Source organism: Phoca vitulina, unplaced genomic scaffold (assembly GCF_004348235.1).
Source record: "Phoca vitulina isolate PV1807 unplaced genomic scaffold, GSC_HSeal_1.0 scaffold88, whole genome shotgun sequence".
Lineage (NCBI taxonomy): Eukaryota > Metazoa > Chordata > Mammalia > Carnivora > Phocidae > Phoca > Phoca vitulina.
In genome coordinates this window covers 2,547,538-2,563,293 of record NW_022589791.1, presented here as the reverse complement: position 1 = coordinate 2,563,293, position 15,756 = coordinate 2,547,538, and the positions used below count along the sequence as shown (strand labels likewise).

The 15,756-nt window shown below is 41.1% G+C and overlaps 1 protein-coding gene across 3 annotated transcripts in view; it reads right to left on the bottom strand.

Moving 5' to 3' along the window:
• The window catches only part of SVIL (supervillin), a 226,376-nt gene that overhangs the window by 83,390 nt on the left and 127,230 nt on the right, over nucleotides 1–15,756 (bottom strand). For all 3 annotated transcript variants that reach the window (XM_032395877.1, XM_032395875.1, XM_032395876.1), the window contains exons 3-4: nucleotides 14,164–14,221; nucleotides 8,071–8,162 (exon numbers count right to left, since the gene is read on the bottom strand). The gene's annotated coding sequence lies outside the window, so the exon portion shown is untranslated. The remainder of the gene's footprint in view (nucleotides 1–8,070; nucleotides 8,163–14,163; nucleotides 14,222–15,756) is intronic.

Sequence of the window (15,756 nt, the reverse complement as noted above, 5' to 3'; positions counted from 1 at the left end):
TAAGATCTCTCCAGCTAGCAGATATCTCACTAGCTGTTTTTGATTGTTACTAGGTTCAATAAAGTATTCCAAGCTTTTCATTATGGAAAACTTCTAACGTCTACAAAAGTAGAGATCAGCACTAGAACCTCCGCACACTCATCAGCAAGCTACAACCACCATGTCTCCCCACACTCCTATTTCACACTATCATTGAGCCTGTAAAAATCTGTAACCAGCTGATTGTTTCCAGCCATCCCTAATGGAACATAGAGCCATTTACTGCAGTTTAGGTTAACACAGTTCCTAAGCCTCCCCTTACTGGCTTTCGCTGGAAGGAAATGTTAACATTTGTTTCCTTGCTATAATTTGGGTGGATGATGGATAAAGTAACAACCTGAATTCTCCTGGCAACACTGGATGAGCAGACAAATGTTCTGCTGAGGTTGGGAGGGTCTCATGAGATACTGACTATAAGGATATCACTGAGGGGCCAAATAATTGTTTCTTTGGAGAAATGGCCAAATTTGGTGGAAAATAAAGGTCTCTCTTCTCACCTCTTGCTCAGTCACATAAATTTATAAAGGCTCATCTGAGTGGCTCCTGTTGAGGACCCAGGAATACCAGGGAGAGGTGTCGCCGACAGCCCTGGGGGCCCATGGAACTTTGAAAGGCTGAGTCAAAGAAGAAACTCAACGGAGGCATACTAGAATGCTGGAATATTTTTAATTTTCTTTTTTTTTTTCCTTAAGATTCATTCATTTATTTATTTGACAGAGAGAGAGAGAGAGAAAGAGGGCCCAAGCAGGGGGAGCGGCAGGCAGAGGGAGGGGGAGAAGCTCAGATTTCTTTTTTTTAAGTATTTGTTTTTTTAAGATTTTATTTATTCATTTGAGAGAGAGACAGCAGAGGGTGAGGGAGAAGCACCCCCCCACCGAGCAGGGAGCCGGATGCAGAACTCGATCCCAGGACCCTGGGAACATGACCTGAGCTGAAGGCAGACACTTAACGACTGAGCCACCCAGGTGCCCCTTTTTTAATTTTCTTTTTTGTTTTAAAGTAAACTCTACATCTTGGGGCGCCTGGGTGGCTCAGTTGGTTAAGGGTCCAGCTCTTGATTTTGGCTTAGGTCATGATCTCAGAGTTGTGAGATCCAGCCCTACATCGGGCTCCACACTGAGCATGGAGCCTGCTTAAAATTCTCTCTCTCCTTCTCCCTCTGCTTCTGCCCCTTCTCTCCCCCTCTCTCTAAAATAATAATAACAATAAAACAAAGTAAACTCTGTGTCCAACGTGGGGCTCAAACTCATGACCTTGAGGTTGAGAGTCACATGCTCTACGGACTGAGCCAGCCAGGCACCCCTGAATTCTGGAATTTAACTTTCAATTGCTTTCACTTCTATTTTTTACTTTTCTTAAGTTGTCATTTTTGTAATGATTCAGAGCTACACACACACACACACACACACACACACACACACACACACCCCTTTTTTATATTGCCCTTTGTCTTCAGAGATACAAGCCTTGTTTTTATTTATTTTTAAATGATAGCTGCCTTACAATTTCAGTTAGATTGACTTCTGTTAAGATGGTTATACGCAACTAATGAATCACTGAACACTACACCAAAAACTAATGATGTACTATAGGTTGGCTAATTGAATTAAAGAAAAAAAAATAGTTGGCTTCAAAAAAAGCCTCTCCCTCAACTGGCTTTGCCAGGAACCAGAGCAGCTGCAGGCAGAAGTGCACTTGCTCTGCACTGTCAAGTATGTTCCTATTTGGAAGACAAGGGTATAGTGGTAATGGTGCATGCCTTTTGAGGAAGCTTGACTAATAATAGCTTCCCAGTTAACCAATTAGCTCCAGCAAGATTATGGTGATAAAACTTCAATGACTGGTAGTGCATATTTTGAAAATATTTTCAAGGATGATATAAACCAAAGAGTATCAATTAATTATTTAACCCCAAAAAGAGCAAGGGGCCATATTTTTCATAAGATCGCTCCAGAAGCTACTGAAACCAAATTCCAAGTGCTCTGAAAGGTAGGTTTCGGACTCAACGTGTCAAACTCGTAACTGAGAAACACTATATTACTAGGGTCTTACAGAGCAGAACACCACTGACATTTCCTCCACCCAAATTATTTCAACTAGGTATGCTACGGTCTAAATGTTCATGTCCCACCCAAATTCATCCCCATCACCCAAAGTGATGATATTAGGAGGTAGGACCTTTGGGAGATGATTGGCTCTTCCCTCAGGAGTAGGATTAGTGTCGTTATAGAAGAGGCCCCCAGAGCGCTCCCTCCCCGCTTGTACATGAGGCACAGTGAGAACCTGGCAGTCTGCAAGCCAGAAGAGGGTTCTCACCAGAACCCAACCATGCTGGATCCCTGATCTAGCCTCCAGAACTAGGAGCAGTAAATTTTTGCTCTTTAAAAGCCACCCAGTCTATAATATTTTGGTGTAGAAGCCCAAATGGACTAAGACAAGGATAAAAATATTAATTTAATGCACAGAATGTCCTATAACTTCTATTGGACAAGTTAAGATACACTTTTTCATCCTAGTTTGAGACTGAAAATCACTTCTATTTTGTTAAATTTTTAATTTTTAAATTTTTCTATAGAAATTATGTAACTAAAGACATTAAAAAAAAGGATTCCAGCAGTATAGTGAAAAAGCTAAGTAACAAATTTTCCTGGCATTCTTTATTTCCCATATTCTAGAAGCAATGATCAACTAGCTGGTAGACTATGCAAATGCCCACAACAAAACTATACTTCTCCTTCTGCCATTACCTACCTGTTTCAATATTCTGTAAATACTAAGATAATATAAGAAGGGAATAGGCTAATGGTCAGAATAGTCACTCATCCCAGGAACTGAACCCCAAGAAGCCTGGGGCAGTGGGAAAAAGGTGGGCAGGGGGTTTAGCCAAGTTATCCTACTGTCCATGGTGATCTCTGTCCTTTTCTGCACAGAACAGGCTGGGCAGCCCACTAGTGAATGCTATAAGTCTCACTGCTATAAGTCTGAGGATAGCATTTAGCAGATGTTCAGGCACACCTCCTCAGGGTCACACACTCATCAGCTGGCTCTGGAACAGATCACAGATCACCATGGGGTGCTAATGGCCTTTTGAGTGAAAAATTTCTTCGTGAGTCCTGCACCTCAGGATGTTAAGTATCCTTCGCTCCCCTACCAAATGCCTAATCATCACCAGTTGCCATGACGCAAAAATGCTCCCACTTGTTTCCAAAGCCCCCTGCGGACGTTACCGTCTGGGATTGAGAAGCACCAATCCCAGAACAAAGATTCAAATAAGCAGCCAGGCCCCTGGATGCCTGTGCTCTAGGTTATCCCAACGACAGACACCACTAGCCAGGACTGCATTCTTTTCAACCACACCTAGATTCAAACTCAAAACTGTTTCAAGCCTATAAGCTATAGTCCTCTCCAATTATTTACTGAGGAGTGAAATGAAGTCATAAATCAAACCATACTTTAAACGTATCAGCAAGCTAGGGGCACTTTGGCTCAGTCGGTCGAGCACCCGACTCTTGATCTTGGGATGGTGAGTTCGAGCCCCATGCTGGGTGTAGAGATTACTTTAAAATTAAATAAATAAATGTATCAGCAAGCTTATTCATTCTTAGTGGAAATCCATTTTTATAGAAAAAAAAAATCCCTTAGGCAAACAAATTACCTCTCAGTCTATTCTTTGTAACAAATCTATTTTTCAGTTACCCAGATTTGCTTCAATCCTATAGACATGAGATTACAGGGGAAAGAAATGATGTGGAAGACAAAAGAAGTAATAGAGAAGCTTCCTTTCCCAAGACTATAATTTAAAAGTAAAATTAGTAAAGCAAACATGCAATATAATTACTCTAGTATATCTATTCCATGGGAAAATACTTCAGTTGTAGGAAAGAGAATAGGTTTTATTTGAATTGCTGATGTGTGCATACTTTTTCTGACCCTCTCCAGGAAAAAAACCAAAAAACAAAAAACCAAAAACAACAACCTCTTTTGGGCTCTTGCAGTCCTCATTAGGCCCTCCAGTTGGAATTTTTGGTCAGGTTTACCATAAAGCATTAAAAAAGAACTAATACTAAGAAATCACAGAAGTCAGCCCAGCTGTGGAAATCTATGTTGCCCTCCATTGTTTCATTCATAAAGCACTACCACAGGTGTCATCTGGACGATAGTCTTGAATACAGGTGATTACTGTTTATGATCTACCAAAAGCTGTCTTTTCTTTACAACTGTTATATAATTTCAGACTTACAGAAAAATCAAGACATGTTTCATAACATGTTTATACTTTACTTACTACATTTGGTTTATTTTTATCCTTTTCCATATGCATATTTACATGTGTTATATATGTATACACATGCATGCATGTACACATATTTACATATTATTTTTTAAAATATTTATTTATTTTAGAGAGAGAGAGACAGAGAGCAAGAGCATGAGTGTGGGATGGGGCAGAGGGAGAGGGAGAGAGAGAATCCCAAGCAGGCTCCACACCCTATAAGGAGCTGGCCGTGGGGCTCCATCCCATGACCCTGAGGATCATGACCTGAGCCAAAACCAAGAGTCAGACGCTCAACCGACTGAGCCAACCAGGCACCCCTATGTATTAATTTTTCTGAACCATTCAAGAGTAAGTTGCAGTATGATATTCCTTTATCTCTAAATTCATCAGTGTGTATTTCCTTAAAACAGGAAATAAGAATATTTTTTTAATTGGATTAAGCTGGGGCACCTGGGTGACTCAGTTGGTTAAGCATCTGCCTTTAACTCAGGTCATGATCTCAGGGTCCTGGGATCGAACCCCACATTGGGCTCCCTGATCTGCAGGGAGTCTGCTTCTCCCTCTCCCTGTGCCACTCCCCCTGCTTGTACACACTCTCTCTCTCAAATAAACAAAATCTTTAAAAAAATAAAATAAAATTGGATTAAGCAGTTATAATTCAATTGATTGTATGCTGTGGCGTAATGTGTACAATTCATAAATGGTTCCAGTATTAGTAATACTAGTCATCATATAATACAGATCTAAACAGGCACTGTTGATCTAACCTCTGTTGTAATGAATTTTCTACTTTGCCTTCAAGTACATTAAAACTGTGACATATACTAAATTATTCCTCATTGCACCTGCTATCTTAGCCTGCTGCCCTTGTCTGAGTAATTCTGAATGGTGTTTCTGTGGCAATACAGATTCTATGAATCTATTTCTTTAGTTAGTTTTGATGGGAATCGGATGGTCACTTTCCGAGTCAGGTAATTTAAGGGTAATTGACATCAGGGCTATCATACTTTATAAAGTTATTTCACTGCCTAACATGCTGTATCATAATATATAATGCCAATACCTGGCATAATGAGGTCTGCTGGGCAGTTTCTTGGGGAACACCGCTTCTTTAATAAGCCCAGAGAAACAGGCTTTCTGGTAAAGTTATTGTTGAGTTCAGGCATCCAAACCCAAGTTCAGTAGAATCTTCCAAAGAAACAGAAGTGGCAGGGGACTGCCAAGAACACCTCTCTCCCACGCTGCATTTGACAGGCCAAGAGCACAGGCCAGACCCAGAATGTCCTGAAAACAGATCTGACTTCCCAGAGCAGTAACACACTTTAACTTTTACACTTGGATGGCAGCCACTGATACAAAGACAAGCAGCTTATAAAATCAGTGATTACAAAACTAGAGCAATAAGGGGAGGGGGTGATAGCTGAGAGGTGTGGGATTTCTTTTTGGGATAATGACAGTGTTCCAGAACTGACTGTGGTGATGGATGCACAGCTCTATGGATATGCTAAAAGCCGCTGACCTGTATACTTTAGATGGATGAATTGTATACTGTTTGAATTATATCTCAAGAAAGCTATCAAGAAAGTAGAGTAATATATTTGGTTCATTTCATAATTCTTAAGTGGAAAATATATTTTAATAGCATCATCTTTACATAAGTAAAGGTTTTTAACCCTTGGATAACTTGTTTGTGATACACAGTTAAAGGAAGCCCCTTTACAGAAAAAGCCAATGATCATTTCAACGCTCAATTTCACAAAAGCAAGAATTCCTCACTAAATGAACAGAAACTTCTGTAAACGTATAAACAGACATAAAACTCTATGTCATGAAAAGTTGTAATCAATTCCTACTTTCACCATTATATTGCCAAGAGCTGACAGAATCATTAAAATATTCGTTAAGATGGAGAACTGAGATTATCGGTAATACATGGGTCTTTCCAAACATGCCTGCCTGAATTCATAAAGTGCGGAGTGTAAAATAAGACTATGGGGAATTTACACGAAATTCGGGGGAGGAGAGGTTCTGATACTTTTTAAGCATGTTTTGAAGATCTTGTGAACTTGGAAACATAAATCTGATAAATACATGGTGTTATCTTTGATTTGTGAAAAAGTTTTTTATAACCAATTATGATACATTTTCTAATGAAACTGGTTAATCAACTTAACGTGTTCTTAAATTTTGGCATATGTGGAGTTACAAGCTGTTGAACCTGAAAAGAACCTCACATCTCATATATTGTTTCTAATTTTTCTGACTCTAATATTGCGAGTACTATTGCTCACCAAGAAAAGGACCCGGGTAGATGAAGAGGATGAGTGAAGCAGCTTTTGCTTTAGAACTTTGCCTATCATTCCAATCTTCAAGATCCTGCTAAAGTCAATTTGTTCACTCTTGTACTTTGTTTGAATCATCTTCATCGATTGTTAAGTTTGACCCAGATCAACCAGAGTTTCTTTGTCTTTCACAAAGAGTCTAAAAAATCAGAAGGGCCCTTCCATGTCACGCCATCCAGGCGGGAACCCACAGCATGTGCCCTCCCCATGGAAGCCTATGACCTTCCTTGAACAGCCAACAGGAGCGAATGAGATCATAATGCAGCCCATTTCATTCGCAGGTCCCACGAACTATCAGAACTGTCTCTCTCCTTTGAAATCTCACCTACTTCCCTATAATTCAACACAGTATTCTTGTTCTAGGGCCTCTGAGGCAACATGGAATAAGTCTGTATTTCAGCTGACAGTTTTCTAAATACTTGAAAATTGCAAAATGTCCCTGTTTAAATTTTCTCCACAAGGCCAAATCCCTGGGGTCCTTCAAATATCCATCCTCATTAGACTATGTCTAAGCATATCACCTATTCAGTTCCTCAGGATGTACGCCCATTTATCAGTGGGCCTTTTAAACTAGATTTAGTTTCTATTAAAAGAATATTTTTTTTCTGGTCTAATTTCTTTTGGGTTTGATCTCATGTTTGTTTTTTTCTTTCAGAGGACAAAAAAGAAAAAAAAATCTGACCTCTCATCAAACCTGTTTTTTCTGAAGTAAGGGTTACACAGCTGATCTGGGATGAAGGCAGTTTGTGAGCTGGTACTCCCCTCTGCCAGTGTTAGAGTTGGGGGACACAAAGATCTGGTTAATGTTTACATCATTTCTCAGGCAAAACACAGGGGTAGTTTGCTGATGGCAGGTGCAAATGTTTTATTGCACTTCCATCTTTACCAATGAAAATACTAATTCACCGAACATCTGAGTGCCTACCTGGGGAAGGAGATGTGTAAGGTACAGTGTGCACTGGAAGCCCAGCGTGCTGCTTGGCAGGGAGCTCTAAGATACTCAGTGTAAATGCAACAACCCTGGCAAGCACCAAGAGGCGGAGGGAGTGGGCAGAGTGGACGGAGTAGATATGGGCTTATGAGCAAAACTCATTGCCCCTGGAGAAAGTGAAAGGTAGGAGAGATAATGAAGGTTGATTCTATGCTGGCTCCCTCTGTCACCCTCCCCACCCGGTGCCCAGGGAATACCCAAGGATGCCTAAAATGAACAAGAAAGGACACAGAGAAAGGTGTAGATGAAACACGCAAGAAGGGAGGTATACCTTCATTGAGGTTAATTCTTGGAATAGGCAGAAAGGAACACAATGGAGGGTATACACTGGAGATTAGGGAATGACTTCCCCTCAATGAAAATCAGGTGACACAATACTTATGTGCCCAGGACACTGGTCAACCATTTAGAGAAAGTCTCACCTTTCGGAAGTGCAGTTAAAATCTTAGCATCGATTCTTCTTCTGTGGTTAGCAAGCTGTTCTTTATCTTCAAGCCAGAACTCTTTCTGAAAGCTAAAAATTAAATTATTCCATTAATAATGTTTAAAGTCAGGGGCGCCTGGCTGGCTCAGTTGGTTAAGCGACTGCCTTCGGCTCAGGTCATGATCCTGGAGTCCTGGGATCGAGTCCCGCATCGGGTTCCCTGCTCAGCAGGGAGTCTGCTTCTCCCTCTGACCCTCCCCCCTCTCATGTGCTTTCTCTCGCTCTCTCTCTCTCTCTCTCATTCTGTCTCTCAAATAAATAAATAAAATCTTTAAAAAAAAATAATGTTTAAAGTCAATGTGAATCAAGATATATGATGTTAAGTGCAAAAAATGCAAAACAAAAGTTACATGACTTTTTTTTTTTTTTAAAGATTTTATTTATTTGACAGAGAGAGACACAGGGAGAGCAGGAACACAAGCAGTGGGAGTGGGAGAGGGAGAAGCAAACTTCCCGCGGAGCAGGGAGCCTGATGTGGGGCTCGATCCCAGGACCCCGGGATCATGACCCAAGCCGAAGGCAGACGCTTAACATCTGAGCCACCCAGGCGCCCAGTTACATGACTGTTATACATAGTGAAATACATGTGTGTGGATTACAAGTAAAAATTTTATTTCAGGGAGTTAAATGGTAGCTTTTTTCATTTATTTATAGTTATATTACTATGACTTTTTTGTGCAAGGGAAGAATTACAACAGCACAGGCAGGTGGCGTGGCGTCAGCGGGTAACAACATGGCTGAGCTGAGAGTTGGACGCCTCGGTTGGGATGGACACCCTCTTCTGGAGCTACTCGCCCATAGCTGTGGAAGCTTGGATTAATCACTCAACCTTTCTGTGTTCTTCTCTTCCTCAGAAAATCAGCAACTTGTCTAGGTTATGTACATGCTTTCCTCCAGGGTTGAAATTATGGTAAAGTAACACATGCCTTCAAACAACCAAGAAATCAAAGCATGGTGAATAGGTCTGAAAGGCTCATGAAAACTGGGCTTAGAATGGAGGAGGAAATGAAGGGGGTAAGAATAAGGAACTAAGCACTATGTACTTTTCTTCTCTAACTAGGCATATTCCAGGTATAATCTTAATTATCTTCGTCAGACCCCGTGAGGCCTGAACTACTCAGCGCTGTGCTGAGGAACGTTTAATAACGGGCTCCTCCCTCTTGCTCTCCCGCCCCCTTCCGCTACGCTCATGCTCTGCAGTCTTTGCTGATGGTGTCAATACTCCCACTATGGCCGATTTTCAAGCTTCCCACAGGACTCTCTGGACTCCAAGCTGAAAGAGAGGCACATGCTCACTCTCGTGAGGAGGTGCGAGAGGGCCCCCGCACACCACAGGCACTATCATCATCCTTGGTTTGCGGATTAGGAAGCTGTTACACGGTTTGCCCAAGGATGAGATACAAATCTAGCTCCTCTCACACTGTGTGCAGGGGCCCCCAGGCTTCGGGGCACCAACCCCATGGGCCTCTGCGGGAGCGTGCCTGGGGTTGGGCAAGACGACAGAGCTGCCGCCACACAGGAAGAAAACCCAGCATGAAAACAGAAAAACTAATATTCCCCAGTGATATGATCACCTCCAGAGAGGTGAACGACAGGCTTGCAAAGGCTGAAGATCAGTGCAAAGTTGACCTTCACCATGGGCTCGTCCTCCATTTGCATTTCCGCTCTGCAGGGGTGCATGCCCATAGAGGTGTGAGCGGGGACTGGACTGAGGGAGGTGCTGTGCGTACTAGGTAAGTGGGACACACGAATCATCTATACCCCATACATAAATTCAATTTCAAGGAGCTGCCGCACATTCCAAAATAGGGGACGCATCCATCTGCCAGAACCAAGTTCATCTGAAATCTTACTTGTTGCTTATAAATGTGGTAGAGTTTATATTCCATAAATATGACTGCCATGTATTCATATTATTTAATAAAAAGTCTTGAGATTAAGTAGTCTTTATAAACCACACTCCAGATGGCTTGAAGACACCTGCTTAGGTCAGAAATGTGGAATTAGCACTGACTTCTAAACAGTGAATCATGATGCACTGACAACTCTTTTTCAGTGTTTTATTCAGATGTAGGACTTAGTATAAACCTACAGAATTAGATAACTGTAGAAATGGAGCCTACTTAAAGAATGGCATGCTATTGTAACTGGTTATTTAGCTACTTGTGTAAACATCTTGAAAAAGTTCTGTACTTTCTTCGGGAAACTCAAATCTCAGGAAAAGAACTCTATATTAAAACAAAATGGTCCAATCCCTGAAATATTCAGTTTCTCAGGCCATTGACCTTGGGGTACAAATATTATCTCGTATTTTCAAACATAAATATCTGCTTGCTTCTATTTCCCCCCTTTTTTGTGCTTATCAAAAAGCTGCTAATAAAGACTAAGAAACTGCTCCCCAGTTAAACATTTTTCTGAACTTCTATAGTGGGGTTTCCGAGTCATCCCCTGACAGCCCCTAAACTTACTTTCTTCAAACAAGCTACGAGAGTGTCAGCACCAATGAAAAGGACAGCCTTTTCACAGTTGGTCAGGAACCAATGGAAAACCCAAATGCTGTCAGGAAACGCGCTCGTGGCTCCTAACATGGTTTACTGTAAATGCTGTTTACTCTGAGTTCCCTCCTCCCCATCCTGACTGAGTCTGGCTCCTGTTCTGGGTCTCAGATTAAGGTCAGTTCCTCAAGGAAGAAACCCCCTGACCCAGTGCCTGCCTCACTGCAGACCGAATCTATATCATGCACCTCTGTTGTTTTCTCTCATGGTATCCTGGTTTCTTATTTGTAGAACATATTGCAAGTGTCTCATTTCAAATTATTGATTCATAGGGGCTCCTGAGTGGCTCAGTCGGTTAGGCCTTCGACTCTTGGTTTTGGCTCAGGTCACGATCTCAGGGTCGTGAGACTGAGTCCCCCATCAGGCTCTGCGCTGAGTCTGGAGCCCGCTTAAGAGTCTCCCTCTCCTTCTCCCTCTACCCCTCCCTGCCATATGCTAGTACACACTCTCTCTCAAAAAAAAAAAAAAAAAAAGGATTCTGGAACATTTGTGAAAGAGTAACTCCTTCTGATCATCTAATGGCTAGTAAAACACAAATACCCCAAAGAGCCCTAACATCACCCTCCTCTCACTTTTTTGAGTCGGGGTACCAAGCAGTGTGACTGGTGGAGCCCAAGCCTAACTCACACAATAGATGACTCCAAAGCACTGAGCTCCGCATGCTGGATGGTGCTCTCCTCTTCATGGACCATCACCCCTGGCACAAGGAGTCTCTGCCCAACAACCTCCGTAGGCATGGATGGGTTGCCACAGCTAAACTAAAAGCATGAGTCTGTAATTCAATATGAAATATATAACTCCATATATAACTAAAGTAAATGCTACAGTCTTGATTTTTGAATTATATTTTAAAAGTTTCTACTATTAAGAAGCACCTTTTGTATTTTTTATATATTTTCCATCTCCTCTGAAATAGTGCTCTCTTCAGGACTAAATTTTACATACTCTACCTCCTTCCCTCTGCTTCAATAATCTAAGAAGAGATTGCTCCCTGCCTCCATAATTTTTTTTTTTTAATGTGTCCCATTAACCTACTTAAATACCAGCAGTAGAGGGGCGCCTGGGTGGCTCAGTCATTAAATGTCTGCCTTCGGCTCAGGTCATGATCCCAGAGTCCTCAGATCGAGCCCCACATCGGGCTCCCTGCTCAGCGGGGAGCCTGCTTCTCCCTCTCCCACTCCCCCTGCTTGTGTTCCCTCTCTCGCTGTGTCTCTCTCTGTCAAATAAATAAATAAAATCTTTAAATAAATAAATAAATAAATAAATACCAGCAGTAGAAACAAGGGGAAATTTTAGGGAAGTGAGGACAGGATGTTCTGCAGTTACTAGCGCCTATCTTTGACAAAATGGGGCTATACCATGACAGTGATTAGTCAGCACCCACGCTGGGAAAGGCTCCCTCCAATCTGTTCACTCTTCTACTGGAGTTCACATTACAGGATAGGAGAGATCAAAGTCCACTACCTCCTATTTGCACCTCTGGCGTCTGGTTGACTAGACTGCTTTGAAGGAGGCAAGTGCTTGCATCTCCAGCCTATTTTACTCTAGCTCATGGCAAGGAGACTGTGATTTGCATGGGTCCGGAGGAGATACTGTTCACCATTTCAGAGCAGTTGTGTCCCTCTGAATCTGTCTCTTCTGCTACGTCTGACCTCCTAGTTCACGCTTCTGCTATCCTTAAGTAAGCAATGCTTTCCTCTTCTTCCTTTTTCATAGTCACTTACTAGCTCTGTTACAGCTACACCAACCTGCTAGGGACGAACTGGGAACTAAGCTACTCTGGTCTGAACATCTGTATTCCCCCAGATTCAGATGTTGACATCCTAACCCCCAAACGTGATGATACTAGGAGGTGGGGACTTTGGAAGGTGATAGGTCATGGGGTAAAGACTTCATGAACGAGAATACTGTCCTTGTAAAAAGAGACCCAGAGATTGACTATACTTCAATTAAAATAAAACAACCCCTCTGAGAGACCCAGTGATCTCTCCAGCTCATTCCACCAAATGAGGATACAAGAAGTTGGCAGTCTGAAACCTGAGAGAGGGCCCTCACCCCAATATGCTGGCACCCTGACCTCAGACTTCCAGCCTCCAGAATTGTGAGAAATAAATTTCTGCTGTTTATAAGCCATCCAGTCTATAGTATTTTGTTATAGTAGCTGGAACTAACTAATCTAAGGCTATAAGCCTTAGATTCTATCAAAAATATGGCAAAGATGAGAAATATGGGAGACTGTGCCAAGCACCAGAAAAGTTAAGATTTCCTGAGTTAAATAAGACAGACAGCCTTACTGCTGACCCTGGCTCATTATGGCTCTAGGTGGCCTGATACTAAGACATGGATCCAATCCATCAAGGCTTTATCTCATCTAATGTGCTCACAAGATCAATTATGCCATTTTCAATGCAGGACAAGGCTCAGTCTGATGAGGACATCTGTTTATTCAATGCCATTGAAATGCAAACCCTTTATAGTAAAGAAACAATGTCATACATGATACATTAGGAACAAAAGCATCTGAGTGGAATGAGGGGTTAGATCAGGGTTGGGTCCTTCTACCATCATGAAATGGACATTGGGATTGATGCCTGCATATCTTACGGATAATAACTTTGTGTATTCACTTGAAAATCTCAAAATCTATTAGGGATGGTGATCTACTAAGAAGCATCTGAGGTACAGCTATCTTGTTTGGCACAAACGTTAATTTTTACAAGAGCTTATATGAATGATTATGTACCACAGAGTCTTAGCACATTAGGTAAATCAAATTAGTACCCATAACATCTTGCAGTCAAGGGAACTGAAGTGCAGAACGGTTAAAAGACCTCACTGGGGGATGCCTGGGTGGCTCAGTCAGTTAAGCATCTGCCTTTGGCTCGGGTCATGATCCCAGTGTCCTGGGATCGAGTCCTGCATTGGGCTCCCCCTGCTCTGCAGGAAGCCTGCTTCTCCCTCTCCCTCCACCTGCCGCTCCCCCTGCTTGTGCTCTCTCTCTCTCTCTGTCAAATAAAAAAAAAAAACTTAAAAAAAAAAAAAAGACCTCACTGGACAGATGGATTGGATGGGGGCAGGGAGAGAAGGAGGGAAGAAGGAAGGATGGAAGGAAAGAACAAGGCTAAAGTTTTTCTTAAAAAATCAAAAGCTCTCTTACTTGATGGACAGACTGCAAAAGAACATCCCACACTTGGAGGCTGGTACAAGAAAGAAAAGATAATAGCCCTTTACAGGTTCAAACTTATATCTGATCTGTAAATAGTTCCCATAAACAGCATTAATGAATACAAAAATAATCTTTTTTAGCTGAACGTACTATTAGGTCAGCTTGCTTTATATATTTTAATAAATCAAACTCTGGGGAGAAAACATATTGCTAAACATTCAAACTCATGAATTAGGAATTTAGGAGAATAATTCTAAAAGCTACCACAAATCTTCAAAACTTATGATTCCTTGCACAAAGCCCACTTTACCTTGAAACTCTTCTTTGACTTGGTAATCCAACGCAGTTTAAGTTTTTCTGGTTGAAATCTAAGGGGAAAGAAAAAATGTAACATTGAAATAGCTACACAATAAGTTTTGTTTAAAAAAAAAACTCCAATGAAAAAAAATTCTTCAAAGTACCTTTGAACATATAACTTAAGAAAAAGGAAACCATTAACCAGACAAGAAATATGAATACAAAAATGACACCTTTTAAGAATCAAATTCCACAACATACATTTTACATAGGCAAAGTTTCTTCCTCTCCTGAAATTTAGCCAACATAACTCTGCAGGTGGTCGGGGGGGGGGGCGGAATCCGACATAGTTCAATACTATCATTTAAATTTGTTATAGCTACAAGAATAACTCAAAGCAATTAAATACTGAACAGCACAGTTACATACTCAGGGGAAAAAAAGGAGAAAAAACATTTAACAATTTCGGTCCAGGTAACCAGAAACAGTGAAACTCATCACCGCCTGATATGTTTGAGATGCCTTTAAAGAATGTGTGCGTGGAGGGGTTAATGAGGAGCAGGGGAACAAGTCCGCTGTCTTTATTGTCTTCATTAAAATCTAGACAACAACAACACATCAAATTAACAATTTCTTTATTTTTGAAGATAAGATATGTATTATGTAAAGACAGGTGGTAACAATCCCATGCAGCAAAAACACACATCCGGGTGGACCAGTTAATCAAAACCAGGCAGAGACAAATTTATACCAGTCTAATGGCAAGTAATCTGTTTTACAGCTTTTGGTATAGTAACCATTTGTCCACCAAGAAAACCACAAGCAGACCACTTACACAGAGTTCTAAGCAAGTGCCTTTTACTGTTTAATATTTGGGGGCAGAAGCCTGAGGAAAAGGAGGTACAAAATAGACCAGATGCTGACATGTCATTATCCAGCAAAACACATACAGAATCCCGGAATTTGGAAATTCTTACCAATTAGAGAGATATAATAAAATGAAAGGTATCATGCCAACTAAACACCTAAGCTTTTTTCCTACTTATACAAATATCTTGTTATGTATTTTAAAAAAGAGAACTCAGTTCAAAAAGCTACCAAATGTTGTAGAAGAAAATTCCTGAAGCTGAGGCCTGTTCAAATCACCTCCTAAAAGTGCATTTGTGCTGTAAAAGACTTGGACACAGACTGCCTGAATTTCACATGTGACGGTCAAAATAACTTGAGCATTTCAGTTTTGTTCAATCAGTGAACAGAATCCGCAGTGCCACTCCAGTAGTTAAATGGAAAGCATGCATTTTCCTCTGTACTCAAAAGGAAGCCACTACAAAAACAACATTTTGTTCCAAAGAGTATCACATGAAGATTTAATAAAAAGACAAACACCACTGTCTACTGGAAATAATTTAGTATATATAGCATTTGGTTTAGAAAACTATTTTAGCTAAAGCACAGCATATCCAGAACTGGACCCAAAGTTTGGGCATTGTGATTGAGTTTGCAATTTTTCCTGCATAAAGGCTTTCGTGGTTCAGCAGTATCTCTAACCTACAATAGGAAAAAAATAAAACAAAAAAAACCTTACGTTTTTCAGCCACAAAATAAG